Raw genomic sequence first — 18,248 nt, 5'->3', positions numbered from 1 at the left:
ATCCAATTTGACTTTTTCACACTAAAACAAACTAAAAAAAAATTGGATTATTAGGTATGTAAAAGCTACTATGCCTATTATTTTACTGGTCCAGCCCACTTGAGATCACATTGTGTTGTATGCGGCCCCTGAACACCCATGGTCTACACCAAACATACGCCCACATCCTCCAAACCCCTGCACCTGCACTCTTCCTCTTTTTTCTGTGGGGTTATTGTCGGTTCTGCACAAACTGGACTACACCTGCTGGTCCATGTGTGGTGTGGTTGTCTTCTGACACAGTGTTCAGGTATTATTCTCCCACCTTTAAGTGTCTAAAACAGGGGTGTCAAATATAGGGCCTGTGGGCCAAAACCGGCCCGCCAAAGGGTCCAATCCAGCTCACTGGATGAATTACACTGAAGATTAGGAGTGTGTATCAGCAAGAATCTGGCAATATGATACAAATCACAATACTAGGATCACAAAACGATATATCACGATATATCATGATACTGTTAAAAAGGCAATTTTTTGTTTTCTTTAAATGATTATTTCCTTGAAGAATTGAATTACACCAGAAATCTGCACAAATACTAAACACATTTTTATTTGATCAGAACAGGATCTAATGCTATATCACAAAATTTTCCTCTGTTAAAACTTAAATTATGTTTTTACAGACATTACAGTTTAAGATCCTGTTCAAATGTTCATATTCTATTAGTTCAGAACTGACATCATATCATTATTTTTGTGCAATCCCAACAAAGGAACTAACATTATTTAATAAAAGAGTGTTAAACAATAATAAACTACAAAAGCAATTGGAGAGCGCAGACCTCCGCCAAGTCAGATCAGTCCCCCCCCCCCCCCCCCCCCCCCCAAAATGTAATCATTTGTTCATTGTGCCAGGATCAACATTTCCTGAAATTTTCATCCAAATCCATCCATAACTTTGAGTTATCTTGCACATGGACAGACAGACAGACAAACCAACGCCAGCAAAAACATAACCTCCTTGGCGGAGGTAATAAAATATAAACAAAAAAGAATAACAAAAAAACAAAAATGAACCTCCACAGTTTCTGCATTTATATAAATACCTAAAAATATCAATACAGTACTTTTTAATATCGATCCAGTATTGTGAAATTAAATATCGCAATATACTGCAGAACCGATATTTTCTTACACCCCTACTGAAGATATTAATCAGTATTGGCAACATTGTTTTATTTCAGGTTCCACATACAAACCAATTTGATCTTAAGTGGATCAGACCAGTAAAATAGTGGTTCCAGGCATAACAAATCCCGCCCCTCGCATGTATTGTCATTTATTTTGGCATCGATTCAGCTGATGTCATCATGTCTGTGCATGTGCTGATGTTGGCATAGACAGTGAGTTTATTTCAGCACACTACAGCTATTCTACAGATTCTACCAGATCTTTTTATACTTGTAATTTATAGTGTACAGGGTAGGGCTGTGCAATTAATCGAAATTCAATTACGATTTCGATTATTACACGCAACGATTACAAAAATTATGTAATCGAGAAAAAACGATTATTAATTTTGAGTTGTTTTAATTCACGCGCACGCAAGCTACCATGAGCTGCTGTGCCCCGCCCCCCTCTAAGCTACTGCTGCCAGCTAGCCGGCAGGTCCACCCCAAGAGGACAGTTGTACCAGCGGTCTGGAAAAACGGCAGGAGAATCACAGCAGCAGTGCTTGGTAAACAAAAAAGGCAAGTCCAATTCAATTGTATGGAATCACTTTGGGTTTGATGAAGAAGACGAAGAGCAAAAACACATCACGTGCACAAAGTGTTTCGTAGTTGTGTCTGCACCGACCGCTAACACAACAAACCTTTTTAACCAGATAAAGTTTAACCACCGCCACCTTGATCGTAATCTTATAAAAAACTAAAACGCATAAAAACAACTTTGTCCGCAATGCAATCTTCAGTCTCCGAATCTCTTTATGCTGCAACTCTCATATTAACCTAACCCTAACCCGTATAACCCTAACGTACGTATTCTAGATGGCTGATGTATACAGAAGGCCTGAACTGAAACCTCACGGCACGCCACTGAATTTACTATGTTTCATACTATATTGACCATACTTGAATTTATAATTTGCACTTTACGTGTTTTTTTTTTTTTTTTTTTTTTTTATTGCTACAGTTCTATGGCAAGTCTATAGCAGTTTAATTCCAGTGCACTATTTGTTTACAAAAGGAAACATACTTGAATTTACAGTACACTTATTTGCATTCAAAGATTTTTTTGTTTCATACAAAAGTGAACATACTTTGTTTTAGTGGTTAAAAGCTTCATTTATGTTTAAAGAGTATGTTTTACATTGTTTTGCAAGAAAAAAATAAACAACTTTAAGGTTAAAAAATAATCGTTTTTAATAATCGTGATTTCAATTATTGCTAAAATAATCGTGATTTTTTTTTTTTCTATAATCGAGCAGCCCTAGTACAGGGTATAGTGTTTGCTCTTATGTTATATTTATCTTACTTACATTTGCTGTGATTTTGTATTGTTATTGAATGTGTGTCATGCTGCTGCTACACGGTAATTTCCCAGTTTGGGATAAATAAAGTACATCTATCTATCTATAGACATCATAGACATAGACAGATTTCAGCCATTGTATTTGGGAAGAAACAAAGATTTTAGAAATTCAGAAAAAATATGAACTTTGACCTACTTTTCCCAACATGTAATCACATCTATTCTGGGTCACTGGTAGGGATGGGAATCGTTAAGAATTTAACGATTCTGATTCCATTATCGATATTGCTTATCGATCCTCTTATTGATTCTCATTGGGTGAGGGAATAAAAGAGTACAAACGGGTGTGTTTGCATTAACTGTCTTTTATATTTCCATCTCTGCACAGAAAATATAACATATATATACAGTATGTACAAATAATAATAACAGATGACGCCAGGCCGGTTGGGGGGGGGGGGGGGTACAGTGAAAGTGAAACTAAAGACACTTTACTCATTCCTCTGTTGCCGCATTTCTACTACATGGAACCAGTTCGACTCGGCTCAGCTTGTCTCCCGTTGTTGTGCACCTCATTTCCTTTTCCTTCTTACCTTGTATTTGAAGAGTTACGACATTTGTTGCCCACACCAGAACCGGCCCAGCGTTCACTCTGCCACTACATTCACAAGCGCTGCTAAATAGAGTACCAAATACGCGACATTCCTGTAAATGATTCACATGCTGTGGACAAATGTTTGAGGATATTGGAGGGATTCCACCCTTTTGAAGACATGGAAGCTTTGACAGTGTTCCAAGTAAGTGGACCTGGTGTCATCTTTTTAGACCGTTTCTGCCTCAACGCCATGTTGGCTACATTCTGACCAAAACAATGCAACGTACGTGTGACGTCATCACGCATGCACAACGAAGGCAGAATCGATAAGCAGAATCATTAAGCAGGCAGGCAAACGATTCCAAGGAATTGAGCTACTGGGAACCGGTTTGGATAAAGAACCAGTTCTCAAAAAGAACCGGTTCTTGATTCCCATCCCTAGTCACTGGTAATCTTTAAACCCAATTTGGCATGAATTCAACCAATAGTTTTGCTGTTAAAATGCTAAACAAACAAACCAAACCAAAAACAATACCCCTTGCCTGTCCTTCGGGGGTTGGGGTCATAATGTGAATAACCTGAACAAATATGAACAATATGAAATGTCATAAGAGAATAAGTGTAATTTTAACAATTTTCTGCCTGTTACTAAATGTTTTGTGTCATTTTAGATCCACTATGTAAATCTATAATTGATAAACAGGCATAACATTGTTAAAACTGCACTCATTTTTCTTAATAAACGTCAGGTTGTTCGGGGTCGTTCATGTTATTCATATTTTTTAAAGGATACTTTGTAGATGTAAACATTTTTATTATGTAATTTGACTTTTTTCACTGTTATTTTTTTCACTGGTCTGATCCACTTCAGCTCATATTGGGCTGAATGTGGCCCCTGGACGAACATGCATTTGACAGTTAAATGTTCCAGCTGTAGGTGTGAAAACACCCTGCTGTTGGGTTCATTGGGTCAGACTGTCCCGGATGATGAGAAACTCCTCAGTAATCTGGACGGCTAAGCAGCTCTGAGCATCATCAAAAGTCTTGCAGCTCTGATGTAACTGTTACAACACATTATGACAGAGACACTGAATCAGTCTGTTTTGGCTTTATTTATCCTGGGAAAAGGACTTAACAAGCAGCTTCTTTGTAGAAATCCTCAGCTCTTCATATTTACACATTTACACCAGGAAACTGCCCAGTAAAACCACTGTGGTGTAAGAAGTGGTCACCCAGTGGCTCAAATAGAGCTGCTGTCATTAGCAACGGAGGGTAACGGTACATCTGTCATCTTCATAACTCACATAAAAAGTAAAACGTGAAGTTTTGAAATTGGAATTGATAAGATAATATTGAGAAGGTTTTTTTTTCTCTCAAAAATGTAACAGGACAATTGTTTTATGGTGACTGTTTTGATCCTTTTACATGTTGTTGCGTATTATCTATACTTTATAAATTATTTAGCAATGTCTACTGCCACAGTCCTGTGTTCAAATAACGTCTGATCTCTGCATTTTGACCTTGAACTAGAACCTTGAATCATAAAACCAATGTAGTGTTACAGTTCAGTGAAAAGAGAGGACATTAAAAGTTGCTTAAAGCTCTACCTACCGATGTGGCATTTCTCACAGCACTTAGTGAAAGTTTGAACATGAACAACCCGCCTCCCTCCAAAGCCCCGCCCCCTTCCCGCTGCCTGAGCTCTGAGGCTCCTCCTCCTCTCTCCTGATGCGTGATGGAAACGGAGGAGGAAGCAGAGGTGGAGGTCCGGTGTGGGAAAAAATACGGACCTTGTAAAATTTGGACCTTTTTGGAATTTGCGCATGCGCGAGCGCAGCCTTACCGGATGTCAGGTTAAGCGACCCCTAACCCCTAACCCTAACCCCTAATCCTAATCCTAACCCTAACCCTAACCCAAAAGCGCACAATTCTACTCGCAAGGTACTTATTTCATAAGCCTCGCTGAACCTGACATCCGGTAAGGCTGCGCTCGCGCATGCGCAAATTCCAAATAGGTCCATATTTTACAAGGTCCGTATTTTATGCCACACCGGTCCGTTTTGGCGTGTCCGCGGACCCGTCCCTCAGTAATCAGATACATCATCCACCTGCCGCGGGCCCGCGGCTCCTGTTCCATCAGTAGACCTGTTCCATCAGTAGACCTGTTCCATCAGTAGACCTGGTCTGTGCAGTACTGGGTCAGGGTCTTCACTGCAGTGCCCAGGGGATGGGCGCGCGCACTGTGAACGCGCGGCCTCCGCGAATTTTCCGTGGACATTTGAAGTTTCATAGTCCATACAATTATCATCTTACATGTGTGACACCATGTACATGTACCTGTATGAGTCCCACCGTCATAAAAGCTGAGCTTTATGCAGACCTGTTCAGTCCAGTACAGCTGACTTCCGGACTTTTATCTCCATCCTTCATTCATCAGACTCCTGTTTGTGCCCCTCAGTTGTCGTTTCTGTTCATAAATCCGTTTATTCCCTTCCACATGTGCATGTCAGTTCTATCCAAACACATCCTAGACAGTAGACTGTGGTCAGTGACAGGAGAAGCAGCGCCAGTGAGGCGTCAGATTCAGAGGGACACACATCGGATGTGAGACGGAGATAATGGATCGGATGTTGGACGGCCGTAATGGATGATTGACAGGAGGCTCAGCCAGGTTCGGCCAATTATTTTACTCGGACCGACTAAAATGATTGGTCAGACTTTTATTAGAAATATATGAGAATTAAACATTTTTGAGTTTCAATACCTGGTGGATTTCTTTTCCATTTTAGTTTGACACACACTTATTAGGAGCATTTTAAGATGACAAAAGAAAAGTGTAAAAATGCCACATCATACGGTAGAGCTTTAAGGTGGTTCAATTTTAACAGAAATCAGTGAGCATGTTCAAAATATCAAAGTCAAGACTGAGATACAGCTGACTGAATGAGTTTGGATCAGAACTTCAGACAGATTTTCTGTTTGTAGTTAGTTACAAAACTTCATTTGCAAAATGTCGCTAAGATACATCAGTGTACAAACCAAAATAAGAGCCCACAATGTTGAAGTTTTGATACATGAACCTTTTTCATTTAAATGGTTTGATTAAACATTCATTGAGTAAGAGGCATATCATTATCGTCATAGCATAACAACTCATACAAATGGACAAAAGTATGTGGACATGTTGAATTCAGGTGTTTCTTTTCTAACAGGGGTCTGAGATACAAAACAATAATGACTAATGTCAGAATATAGTTTTATATTGGGATAAATATTATTGCAGTGGTTAGTTTGGTTTTAATTGTTATCACTGCTTCCAAAATGCCTCAGAGATGGTTTTTACATTTTTTTTATCCATGACTATGATTTTAAATATTCTTCCTCTACATTTCTAAAAAATTGTCATGCTCTGACTAAATAATAATTTTCTACCACAACTAACCATCTACTTTCTTTAGATCTCACTAAAGGTGGCCATACACTGTGCGATTATTTCGATCGTTGCACGCAACTCCATCTCAAACTGTGCGAATCAGTCGTACAGTCAGGTTCACGATTCCTGTTCTCACACTGCACGGACCGACGCTCGTATGCGACCTGACTGCTCACACTGTAGGACCATACACCACAGGACGCACGACACGTTTGAGTGTTGTATCCGGAAATACAACGTTAAAATACCAAGGAATCCGTAAAAGTGCATATAGACGATTGTGTATTGGCGTGAGTCACGAAATGGTAGTGCTAAACAAAAACCAACGAGCTGCTTTGGTAATATGTGCCATTATCTGTGAGGAATCAAAAAAGAAGAAAAGACAACGATGTGTTCGGTGTAGGAATTGGTTGGCCAGACGTGGACAGTATGGGCTGTTATCCTACAGCAAAACCTACAGGAGAACTAGAGGTAAGCTGCAACAGCCAAACTGCACTAGGACAATATCCAGCTACTGTTAGCTTGTACGCTACTGTACACGTCTGTGTTCGTGCATGCACAGTGTGAGAATTTGAGGCCCATCGGTTCGTGGCACTGCTTTGACAGTACGATACACTCACAAGGAGCGAGCAGGATTTCAAACAGCTCCGTTTTCCTTGCGAACACACGATTGCTGGTTGTGAGGTGGTCGTGAGGTGCTAATCGCTTCTCTTTACCCCATGTACACTGCACGAAGCACGACACACGATTAGAGGCACATCTGGCCCAATCCCAGAAAGAGTCGCACGAGTGAGAAATCGTCTCTAAACTCGCACAGTGTAAGGCCGCCTTAAGGAAGAAAAATCTACTGTAGCACCTTTGGTCCTTGCTTTTAGGTTAAAGAGATACTCGCATCGCTCTTGGTCCAGTAGGAGTTGCACCAGGAAGTTCCTCACAAAAAGGAGTGGGTGTTGGATTATGAACAGGTGACACTTGAATGTCATCACACAACAATTAATAAACATATACAGCTTAGAATTATATGTATTCACCAAAACACGGCGATATAAAATAAAATAAAAGTCCACTGAAGTCGAGCTCTCCAACTCAAGGCTCTGGTAAGTTCAGACACACACACAAAGGGATTCCCAATGTGTGAGTATTCATTCTGTGTTTATATCCACTCTGTTACTCCATCCTCAGTTTCTACTACCTGGATAGGTGAGGAGTGTGTGTATCTTATCTGTCCTCAGAATGAGTGATTCAGATGATCTGAAGTCTTCCTGGTAGGTTCTGCTGCTGGCCACACCACACCTCCAACTCTCTCTCAGAATCACTGGACCAGGCTCGCCATCTAAGTCATCTCTTTCTATTCCTCTGACAGCTGATCAGACTAACCAGGGGAAGAAAAAAAACAACATACATAGACGGTGCAAAGTTGTGAGATTCTTCATCTGATTCTGTCTGTTTCTCATGAGATCTCAGTATCTTTCTCAGTTCTATGCATTAAATATATCACCAAGCATCAAGGAAATACATACATACATACATTAAAGTTAATTATTATGAATTATGACAATTAGCTTTAACCATAAATGTAATCCGTTATTTATGAATTACCATACACAACAGTACTATTTTAACAGACACATAATTTATGCATCCTTTAAAGTTTCAACCACTACTTGACATTTAATGTTATCTATTTTAAACCACCTTTTTAATATTTAACTGTCTAACATCAGTTGAAAAACATTTTCATACACAATAGTGCAATTTCTTAATCAAAAATGAAATATACCACACCTTAACAACACTGTTACCCATTGCAGTGGTTAATAACATGAAATTAGGAATTCGAATGGCATTAAAAATAAATGAAATGCCTATCAGTACAAAATATAAAGTTCACTTTAGCTTAGCAATTAGCATGAGCTAAGCTTAAGACACAACAAAGCTATTAGCAACTCGCGTTAGCGATTAGCATATCGCGGTCATTAGCATACAGGCTAGCGATCTTGTCTCAAACTTTAAAGTACAAAATAAAGTGCAAAAGTCATGAAAAACAGTGGAAAACATCTTATGACATCTATCGTGCAAGGAAGACCAACTTATACCAAGTTAATAGCACAATAAGCTTTTTTTTTTCTTCAGAGAAGCTAGCAAAAAGCCGGCTAACAATCTGCTAACTCACCGGAGGTTCAGCAAACATAAATTCTCATAAAGGGAGTTTATCCTCCTCAGCTCACAGTTTATCGGAATGAAACCTGGATATGTCTGTGACTACCGGGGTCTGACTGTGGATGTATTTCTCCACTTATCCACCTGGTGTCAGTTACGGTATGCTTGTGTTTTGCTACAGTCTCCCTCGTATCTGCAGCTGTCAACGTCATGTCTGACAGGAAGTGACGTTGCACAGGTGCAGACTTCACGCGATACTTGACTTAGTCTCACAGGAACACCAACACTCATGTGGGAACACTGTCCCCTACAGGAGGAGCACTGAGGGGGTCTGAACGACAAATAAGGGTTAGTGACCTGATTTTTCATGAGGTTTACACCACCATTCAACTTTAAGGAAATACTGATGTTTCTAAACTATCTGAACATAAATATGTGGACACATCATGTCTACAGCTGTCAAATGTCCTGTTCATGAGGATCTGACCTAGAAACATCAATATTAACAATCATTATGGTATTTATCCCACAATATAAATGTCATTAGTCATTATTGTTTTGTATCCCAGACCCCTGTTAGAAAAGAAACACCTGAATTCAACATGTCCACATACTTTTGTCCATTTGTGTATGAGTTAGACAATGATGATATGAGGATAACAATATGCTTAAGTGAAGAAGGCATTTATTTCTTTCAGCTGATGTCCCTATTGCGTACATCCATGGTAACTATTTGTACACTGATTTGTAAGTCCAGGACATTTGTAAGTAGAGGACAAAATGTGGTAACGTGACAAAAATGTCCAGTTCCAAACACAAACACATGCAATGAAAGCAAAGACAAGAAGTCTGCCATCTTTCTTTGTCATGTCTGCTTTTTAAATGTGAATATTTCTGCTTTCCTCTGTGACAGTGTATCTGGGTTTGTGATCTAAACAGGACATTGGAGGACGTCATCTTGAGTGCATTAATTACTTCCGCCAAGGAGGTTGTGTTTTCATCTGGGTTTGTCTGTTTGTTTGTCTGTGTGCAAGAGAAAAGAAAAAAGTTATGGACGGATTTGGATGAAAATTTCAGGAAATGTTGATACTGGCACAAGGAACAAATGATTAAATTTTGGTGGTGATGGGGGGGGGGACTGATCTGCCTTGGCGGAGGTCTGCGCTCTCTGTGTGCTTTTCTAGTTGACAATAAAATGAATCGTCAGTTACACCCCTTAACGAGCAGACACAATAATCTGACACCTGTGGGGACATTTGATCAGCTCATTTCTTTAAAGTTCCAAAACAAAATCAAACCTATTTTAATACTATGCTATCAGGCGGACACATCAGTGCAGTCTGCTCAGCCGTATCAGCCTTTGAAGCCTCCTGGTGGAGCTGCGCCACAGAGACCATAGGCAGCCGTGGTGGTTTTGGCTGCATTGAAGTCAGTGTTAACACTCCACCTCAACCATGGATCAGAAGCACCCTGTAGCGAGACGCCTTACCCCGGCGCCACAGCATCAGACGTGGAGCCCACCTCAGAGTGTGTGTGTGTGTGTGTGTGTGTGTGTTGCCTGTCTGTTTGAGTCTGATGCGTCTTCTGTGTGTCTTGTTGTTGTTGCCGTGGTGCTAACCTGTCTCCTCACTTGCCAGTCTACCTGACTACCTGCCTGTCACTTTTATTCCCGGCTGTTCCCACACATGCGGTCCTGTTGTCCACATCTCGTTGCCTCTCTCCTCAGCTGACAGGCTCGCTGTTTTCTGACCTCCCCGTCTGCCTTCTCACCTGTCAGTTTGTGTGACAGCCTCTTTACATGCTCACTTCATGTTTCTCTGCCTGTGTGTTTTTCCCCCAAATTATTATTTTTCAGCAAAAAACAAATAATCAATGAGTAAAATCTGTTCTGAGATGTTAGTTACACATATGCTGTAGGTCTGTGAGTGCAGCTTTCTGCTTTTTTGAAGGAGCTGCAGTCAGAATGTACCACATGGACATATTCGTCTAGGGAATATTTCATAGAGCGGCAAAGGGGTTACAAGAGGTCTGTGCAGAATGTCACTGGAGGACATGTCTCTTATTTACAGAGAATCAGAAATTGAAAGTGTTTTATTGTCATGTGTTCAGTAAAGAAACAGGTTTCTCTGTGCAATGAAAATCTTCCTTCGCGGTCCACACTGAACGCCAAGAAAGTTTACGATAAATATAAAAATAGAAAAAGAATAATTGCATTTTCAGACAGCAGGTACTTGTTCTGAGTGTTTGACCATCAAGATGTTCAACGATCCTTAAATCTTTGAAGTATACGTTGCACTTTTGTTAGTTTTCCCACTTCTATGCTTCTGTCCATCCTGGACATGTCGACTGTTCTCACCAGGTCACATGACGTGTCCGTCTCTTTCAGCTGAGGTGGCTACTTGAGTTACATGAGATTTACACACTGCAAAAAGGGATTTTCAAGAGAGGGAAATGTACTTATTTTGGGGATGTTAATCTGTTTTTGTTTTTGTTTTTTTTAGGTTTAAGTGTTGTGGCAGTGCAAGAACGTCCACCTTGTTTTCAGAACATATATCTTCTCTTTTCTAGGTCAGGATTTGCAGTTTATTTTGAGTCCAAATGATCTAGACATGAGCTGTAATAATGTGCAACAGGAGCAACCAGTGCTTTAACACATATGAAACCAATGTTTTCTCCTTATTTTACACAATAATCTTTCTGAATTCAAGAGCAATGCATTTGTTCTACATTCAAAGACACAGTGACAAAGGAATGTCAAACAAACATCTGTATTGATCAGCATCTCAAACATTTGTGTTGTTCCAACACTATTCATAATAAATCATATGCCACTGGAATATTAGGCTTCAAGTAAACACAGTACATAGAAGCATGGACTGTACCACCTGTTAAAGCTGCCTCGAAGTGGTCTCCAGGTCTTCAGATCCAGTTCTAACACTTATTTTCCACTGTATTTCTTAAATGGGCAGGTGAACTGTCATTCACACTGCAAAAAAGGAATATCTGATTTACATAAACTGACTGAATTTGGAATATTTATTTTGAAACATATTTTTTTTTTTAGATTTATTTATTTATTGAGACTTAATCTTGTTCACATTATTTGAGTTGTTCATCTTGAGCTGAACCCCACTTAAATATTACAACTAATATCAAGCAATGTTTCTATCAAAAGCAGCTCCATTGTTGGAGGATGAGGATGGAGGACACCGGAACTGTTTACCCTCAAGACATTTTTACTTGTTTATGCAGTTTTGCTGATACATATCTATTGAGTCATTACATCTTCATATAATCACATGAAAAATCTTGCTATTAAGACTTGAAGTAAGTATATTCTGCTTAAAATCAGAATTCTATCTCTATTCTATTCTATACTCCTTAGATAATATTTTCTTATTTTATGAAAACTTGATAAGTGTAATTTTCTTACTGCACTGGCAGATAATTGTACTTGAAATAAGAGATTTTAACCCAGTAATGAGTTGAACTGTCTTATTTTTGTACAGGCCTTTTTCTTTTTGCAGTGCCGTCAGTTTGTGAGTGTATCAGCGGCTCAGGCCTTCTCCTCTGCAGATGTCAGACACCGAATGAGTGACAACTAACCTCCCCTGGTGCAACTTATTGATCAGCCAAGGCCTCTGCTGCTGCTGTGTGTGTGTGTGTGTGTGTGTGTGTGTGTGTGTGTGTGTGTGTGTGTGTGTGTGACAGACACACAGAGGATCTCAGCGACAGTTGTCACATGGGGTTCACAGATTATTTCAGTGACCCTTGTATAAACTGCATGTGCTGCTCAACAGGTCCAGCAGCCACAGCCACATTTAGGCACAACGTAAATAATCTACAGCCCAGGTGTCAAACATGCGGCCTGGGGGCCAAATCCGGCCCGCCATAGGGTCCAGTGTGGCCCTTGGGATGAATTTGTGAAATGCAAAAATTACACTAAGATATGAACAATCCTTTTAGTTCAGGTTCCACATTCAGACCAATTCAATCTCCAGTGGGCAGGACCAGTCAAATACTATCATAATAACATAGAAATAATGACAACTGCAAATGTTTCTCTTTGTAAATGTAAATATTTGCATGTATTTACACTAAAAAAATGAATAATTTCGCAAACAATGTGACTAACCCTAACAAATATGAACAACCTGAAATGTCTTAACAGAAGTAAGTACAATTTTAACAATATTCTGTCTGTTCTTAAATGTTTTGTGTGTTTGTAGATCCACTGTGATCTGTACGTTCTAATGTACATGTGGAAATGATAAACTGAGGCAGAATATTGTTAAAATTACACTGTTTTTTTTCAGTTTGTTCATGTTATTCACATCTTTGAAAGGATAGTTTTTAGATGTAAACTTTTTCATAATGTAAATTTACTTTTTTTGCTCTAAAACATGGAGAAAAGTTTGGAGTTGACCTTACTTATATATTATTATGTTATTATTTTACTGGTTCGGCCCATTTCAGATCAAATTTAAGTGAATGTGGAACTGAACTAAAATGAGTTTGACAGCCCTGGTCTACAGTTTAGGGCCTCACGGTCTGCAGGAGCCTCAAAAACATTCCAGAATATCTGTGTTACTCAATGTGTTGTCTTAGAATTAAAATTTAGCAAATTAATCATCTCTAATTGCGTTGACTAGATAGCTGAATTCTAGGTGATCTGTGATATTTAGTCTATAGTTTATTCATGGATATAAATGTGTTTAACCCTTTAACCACCCCTGAGCCTAAAATGGTCCGCCTGGGCTTTTTTTGTCTTCTTATTTTGAACATAAAAAGGTCAGAAAATACACTGTAAGTCCTTTTGCCCATTTTTCCAGAATCATCTTTCAACACCAGATTCATTTAGTTTTCCCTAATGTGGAAGCAGTATTTCCACTATTTCTACGTCTGATGGAAACAAATTGTTCAAGAGAAAGATCATTTTCACAGATAAAGAGAATAAAAAAATCAGCTGAGAGCAACTAATTCTCAAGAAAGACTGTCAGTGCTTAACCTCATGTAGAAAGCCATAAGTGGTGTAAAATATCTTTTGATGACATCATCAGTTATTTTGCCAAAGCAAAATAATTGATGATATAAGATGTTTTGTCAAAAGTCTTCTGTTTTTCTTCTATTGATAGATATCTAGTGCTTTTTGTTCATGTAATGTTATTATTTTACTAGTTCACTCATTTCTCTGCATACCTCTTTCAAGGGCAAAACCTTTTTTTTTTTTTAATGTTTCCACTTGAGTTTTTGAAAACTCAAATGAAAACAACCAGATGTCAACACACGTATTCTTTAGTAAATTCCAGAATCTCCTTACTTGCTCTATTGTGTTATTTGCTTCTTATCGTTGGTATAGGTCACTAAAGTGTAGACTCATTCGCCTGTCCATCCATCTGGTTTAGTGTATTCACTACAGACTAAACAGTCTGGAATTGGGACAATCGCTCTGAAACATGCACCATCTATTCTGTACCGAACCAATCACAAGTCCGGGGGGCAGATGTTTCCCAATGTGTCACACTGCCAAGATAATTTTCACTAGTTCCATTGGCAGATTTTTATGCTTTAATTAAGAAAAAAAAAAAAATCTTGAATTAAGCAAAAAAAAAAAAAAAATCTGCCAGTGGAACAAGTGAAAATTATCTTGTTCAGATTTGTTGAAATCAGATTTTTCAGATCAATTGTCTAAAAATCAGTTCTTATCTCTCACTGAAAAGTTACTCTTAAGGTGATTCTGTCTTATTTTAAGTGTGATGAGATATTTGGACTAGAATTAAGAAAAATACACTTGGTCAGATTTGGATTTCTGCAGTGCATATGCACCAACTTCTTTTTGTCACCAGTCAAAGTCAGTCCCAAGTCCACAAATCTCTTTCCAGCTGTTGTCGGTTGTTTACTTGATTCAGAAATAAGGTCTGAATTACAGATTACACCCTGTATTCTTAGATTTCTCTGACAAAAGCATCACGTCCGTCTTATCTGTGATTGGTTTACTCAGCGCCTGTTAGACCCACCTTCATATTTAGATTAAATTTCAGATGGATTTCTCATTGGATGGATGGCCAAGCTCAAGATTCTTCACTTCGGGACAATTTTGGTGACATAGATACAGCCTTTACATGAAAAAGGTGATAAAACAGGAGAAAATTATAATATTCCAAAATATTTATCAGAGTAACCAAATAGTGTATAATAGGAAAATAATTCCACAACAGTTCAGTCAGGCTTTTGTGTGTGTAATTCTTCAATGTTGACGAATGAAAGTTGTCACCAATGCCAGTAACAGCATCTTAATGCTTTCATTAGAGACGTAGAAAAGATTTTACCAGAAAGTCCATCTCACTTTGTCTCCATATTGAATTATAGCGTCATAATAATGACTGGACCTCCATGACATAGTCATAAAAAATTAACATGATCATAAATGTGTGTAAAATGTTCTTGTGTTAAAATGTGATGCAAAACTTTGAGCAAAAACAGAAATGTAACGTTTCAAACATTTGATTTCATTTAACCTCCTCAGACCCAGGACATGTCAGCAAAGTACCAGCTTTTTTGTTTTTGTTAAATCAGTGCCAATGTTGGAAACATCATGATGCAACAGTGTTTTCAGATGCAGTTTTTACATTTTTTATGGAATGTCCTTTGTGGTGGACACTTTTCTTTTCTTTTTTTTTTTTTCGTATAAAGTTGTGAAACTCTTGTCCACAAATGTGGACAGAAAACCCAGAGCTGAGTCTGAGGAAGTTAAGTCAATAACAATCAACATATAAATATATAACATCTGACCCAGAAACAATCTACATTCAAAGAAGAAAAACAGGGGATTTTCTGTAACATTTCTTAAACTGGTCCTTAACGTCTGTAGTGTGAACCAGTTGAGTTCAAACAGCAGATCAGTCACATGTCTCACCCTTCCAGAACTTTATTTACACATATTGAGAGTGTCTTCCATAATTATGTTTTTCTTGATTGTGATGAGCACAACATGCTTAAAGTGTAGCATTTTTAGATTCATTTTTAAGGACTAGACATTAATTTTACTTCAAATAAGTGAAATGTGTTTGTGTCATTGGATATTTTTTTTCCTCTGCTTAATTTGAAACTTGAATTTGAGTTTTATTTAAGAATATTTGGTTTCTTTCTAGTCAAACTGTTTTTTTCTTAGTAACTTAAGAGAAAAAGTGACAAATGACTTTAAATGTACAACACCTAATCCTGAATGAACATCCAGATTGTCCTAAACATCTGATCGTATGAGTGTGAGAAAGACCTCCAACCCCATGTGTGCCACCAAGGTTATTATCGTTAACGAAAACTAACAAAATGATGAAAACTAGAATTGAAAAAACATTTTCGTTAACTGAAATAAATAAAAACTCTAATTAAAAGAAAAAACATGATAACTAACTGAAACTGTATTGTGTGTTTACAAAACTAACTAAAATGGATAAAAATTATGGATAAAATTCCCTTTGTTTTTGTCTTTGTCAATGTTGGATTGATATGAAATCGATTTATTTCTTTCAAGCAGTTTTCTGTGCTGTCACCATCTGATATTTAAGGGTCCGTCATTTGTGTTCACTTGTGGTTTCCAGTCGTCTTCTGGTCCCCACTCTACCTGGAAACATGGAGACTAAAGCAGCAGAGTCCTGTCTGGGATTTATTTGAATACGACGACAGAGAAGAAGAGAAAAGAGATTTTAAAAAAAAAACTAAAATTAAAACTAAAACTAAGCATTTAGACAACAATAAAAACTAAGAAAAACTAGCAAACCTGCTCTAAAAATGAGTTCAAACTAACTGAATTAGAGAAAAAAAAAGTCAAAACTAAATAAAACTAAACTAGAATGAAAAATCCAAAACTATTCAAACCTCGGTGTCCTCCTGAGTGGACTGTCCAGAGGACACAGCAGCTTCCAGGTTGGACTGCATTAAGACCAGACGTTGTTACAGACAGACTGTGCATGTTTCCTCTGCTTGAACAGGTGGAGTCACCGTCTGGAAGTACTTGTGGAAGTTCTCTGCAGATTTACCAGTGACGGTTTGAAACTCCTACTTTCACACAAACTCTGGGACTGACTCGTCTCAGTATCACAGGAAACATCAGTGTTGAACCTGCCACCAGGTGATGCCAACAGTGCTCCAATACTGACATCTAGTGGTCACATGGAGTATGACCACTGAAGGCCACAGACCTTACAGCTGATCTACTGCTGATGTTTCCTACACTGTACACTGTCAAAACAAACCTTTACAATCTACTCAGTAAAAGTGAGGCAAAAATTTGCACTCATTTTGGTTGAGTAGATTTTAGCCCATATTTGGAGTAAAATGTGACTAAATTGAACATCTGTAACACACTAAAAGAAATGAGGGCAAATCCACCTAACATATCCTAATAGATTACAGATTACACAACAAATTACTCATAAAAAGTGATTAATATTAACTCTCAGTTGTTAATATGAATATGTTCATCTACTTAGTTTAGGGCAGGGAGGATCAGTCTAAACACTGATAGTATTCATTTACATTTACATTTGTGCATTGGGCAGACGCTTTTTTCCAAAGCGACTTACAGGGGAAAACCAAAACGTATCCAAACTAAGGTGTGTGTGTTGGTATTGGATCAATACTAGCGTAATGAGATTGAAACTTTTGTTGCAGTTTCTCTTCTATACGTCCAACAAATCACTCAAACCCCCCCCCCCCCCCTTGGGCACACTTGTACTTTATTTTTACGCTCACTTGTATTTTATTTTTACCCACCCCTGTATGGAACACCATTATAGAGAATAATGAAACAAAGACGCAACTAAGCTCATGGTGCAAGAATATGCAACTCAACAGAAATATTCATTCAACAAAAAAGCAAATAACAGTCAAACACACCATAACTGTGCTATATATAAAAAGAACAACACTTTCATTTTCATTTCATTTTCAGTAAATATTTACACTGCTTCAGTTTTTAGCTACAGTTTGAAAATAAATAAATAATAAAAATTAAATTATTATTATTATTATTATTATTATTATTATTATTATTATTATTATTATTATTATTATTATTATTCACTACTTCGGCTCCGTCCATCTGATGCCAACAACTTGTCTCACACTAAAATCTGAGACGTTACTGTGGAGACGACGGCTGCACGCTGCGTCACACAACACTTCCACCTTTGTCTTAGTGAGCAGTTATGTGATTGTAAACACGCAGCAAACAGTAAATCTCAAAAAACGCAATTTATTTCGGTTAATGAACCACTGCCCCAGTTTCTTTTAACTTTAAACCACCTCGGTACCAAAAATCTCCGGTTATCTGGACAAAAGGCTGCGTGTTCTAGAGATTTTTAGGCCAACAGTGTCTCTGGACTACTCCATTTAGGCTGCTTTCCAGGGGGGGGGTCACGTAATTTAAATTAACTCACCAGTTACGTTTCAAATGAACGGATCAAACCAGGAGAAAATGAAGAACTCACCAAAAAGAAGGTTTGAGGTTTTAAAAAGTTCAAACAATAGCTGGATTTATTGCTTAAA

General features: G+C 38.1%; 1 long non-coding RNA gene across 1 annotated transcript; it reads right to left on the bottom strand.

Annotated features, from left to right (window-relative positions):
- Positions 1-14,419: 14,419 nt before the first annotated feature.
- On the bottom strand, positions 14,420-17,464 carry LOC115433399 (uncharacterized). The gene is made up of 3 exons (XR_003937353.1): positions 17,454-17,464; positions 15,688-15,693; positions 14,420-14,528 (listed from the first exon to the last, which is right to left on the bottom strand). It is a non-coding gene; the product is annotated as an uncharacterized LOC115433399 (long non-coding RNA).
- Positions 17,465-18,248: the final 784 nt, after the last annotated feature.

Source organism: Sphaeramia orbicularis, chromosome 14, assembly GCF_902148855.1.
Source record: "Sphaeramia orbicularis chromosome 14, fSphaOr1.1, whole genome shotgun sequence".
NCBI classification, from domain to species: domain Eukaryota; kingdom Metazoa; phylum Chordata; class Actinopteri; order Kurtiformes; family Apogonidae; genus Sphaeramia; species Sphaeramia orbicularis.
This window is presented reverse-complemented; position numbering and strand designations above follow the sequence as displayed.